Source organism: Leptidea sinapis, chromosome 7 (genome assembly GCF_905404315.1).
Source record: "Leptidea sinapis chromosome 7, ilLepSina1.1, whole genome shotgun sequence".
NCBI classification, from domain to species: Eukaryota; Metazoa; Arthropoda; class Insecta; order Lepidoptera; family Pieridae; genus Leptidea; species Leptidea sinapis.
In genome coordinates, this window is record NC_066271.1 from 12,071,856 (window position 1) to 12,073,744 (window position 1,889).

Here is a 1,889-nt window from a genome sequence, read left to right on the forward strand (position 1 = left end):
TTGTAGTGTCGGTCAAAATTTTTGGATTTTTCGAGAATCCTGAGTGTTACTGCATTGTAATGGGCAGGGCGTATCAATTACCATCAGCTGAACGTCCTGTAAATCTGGTTCCTTACTGTCCTATTTTTTTATGACAGTAGGGGGATTTTCTACTATTTCGTTTAATAGTAGATATTAAACATAACCTAATACCATAAGTGGTCCCTACTATAGAAATTGCAAAATCGCAAGTTGTTAAATATTTATTAAAAAATTGTGCAAAACTTTTATAGGTATTTAAAAAGCAATAAAAAATATTTAGTAAAATAAATTAAATAAAAATTGCATGCACTGCCCGGGAATCGAACCCGGGTCGCAAGAATGGGAATCTTGCATGATACCACTACACCAGCAGTGCCTGTTGTTTGTAATTGAAATAACAGTATTAATCATCAGCACAATTGATCTTTTTGTGAAGTATATATTAATATTATGTACCGACCATTTATTTTGACGAGAACCCCGACTAGAAATATAAATCTAAAAATTTGATAAATATCTGTAGTGACTATCGTGTTGCACGTGTATAGATCACGGACACATAGTTCGACGGAGAGATGGCCGTTGGGGCAGTAAAATCCTCGAATAGCGACCACGTACCGGAAGACGCAGTGTTGGTAGGCCCCCCACAAGATGGACCGACGATCTGGTCCAGATCGCAGGAATACGTTGGATGAGGGCAGCACAGGACCGATCGTTAAATGCTAAGCTAAGCTAATGGAAATCTTTGGGGGAGGCCTTTGTCCAGCAATGGACGTCTTCCGACTGATAATGATGACACGTGTATAACATTTCGAATTAGTGAATGCTGACACTTTATTGCAAGGATGCCTAACAGTTAACACTGATAGTTTTTTAGAACTGACTGATTAGAAACAAATCCAATGATAAATTAATTTAAATTTCGAATTTAAAACTCTATGATAATCATATTTTATATCTGTAAACTGGCGGCAACTGACGATAACATAACTATCTATCTGGCGCATGATAAAGAACACAGAGTACCTTATATTAAAACTGAAAAAGAAGGATAAAAACTACCAAGTAGTAAGTACCAACAGATTTGGGCAAGTTTAGACATCGTTATTAGGCAGTGCAAACAAAAGTGTACCTACACCATCTTAAGAGTGGGGACCGAGCCAACGGCCTTGAAGAATCGAGCAGAGCTAGGTTAGCTCACTCGCACAAGATCGCTATAGTTTTAATTCAGAATTAGAAGCATTTTTAATTTATTAAAAACCCTTTCATTACAAAACTAACAAAACTATGCCATGTTACATAGTATGTCTGAAAAATTAAAAAAATTTGTATTTCTATCTAGATTGAATGATTAACATGCCTCCAACTATATGAGTTAAGGTTATTTTGCTAAATTTAATTCGCACTATCTATAAAAAATGGAAATGAAAAGAAAAAATGAATTCTCTTCTCATATTTTGTAGATATACAATTATTTTTTGTAAAAATATAAGCTTTATATAGACCGTCAAGAAATGGTTTCAATTATGCGCTATTTTGGTGATTTTTTGGGAATGAGGAAAATATAGAGGCCATGTTTCAATCAAAATGATTTTCACATAAATTCATCATTGTCTGTATCTTTCTGTTTTGCTTTTCTGATATTTTTCGTGCCAAACTTACATCGTATGCCAACCAATCATATTAATCACCCACCGTCGATTTTTAACGATTAATGTTTTTATTTCAAAGTTGTCAAATATTCCGTTTGTAGGAACCAATACCTAAAACTCAAAACATTTTCACTTCAATTCTACGGACGAATGGAACTACAAAGAGGCTTTCAACAGCTTTGTGGGTTTTTTTTAAAGGTTGGTGCGATTTTAACT

At 34.5% G+C, this 1,889-nt stretch overlaps 1 non-coding gene across 1 annotated transcript; it reads right to left on the reverse strand.

The window, feature by feature from the left end:
- Window positions 1–326: 326 nt before the first annotated feature.
- Window positions 327–397, reverse strand: Trnag-ccc (transfer RNA glycine (anticodon CCC)). The gene has a single exon. It is a non-coding gene; the product is annotated as a tRNA-Gly (tRNA).
- Between the last annotated feature and the right edge of the window lie 1,492 nt (window positions 398–1,889).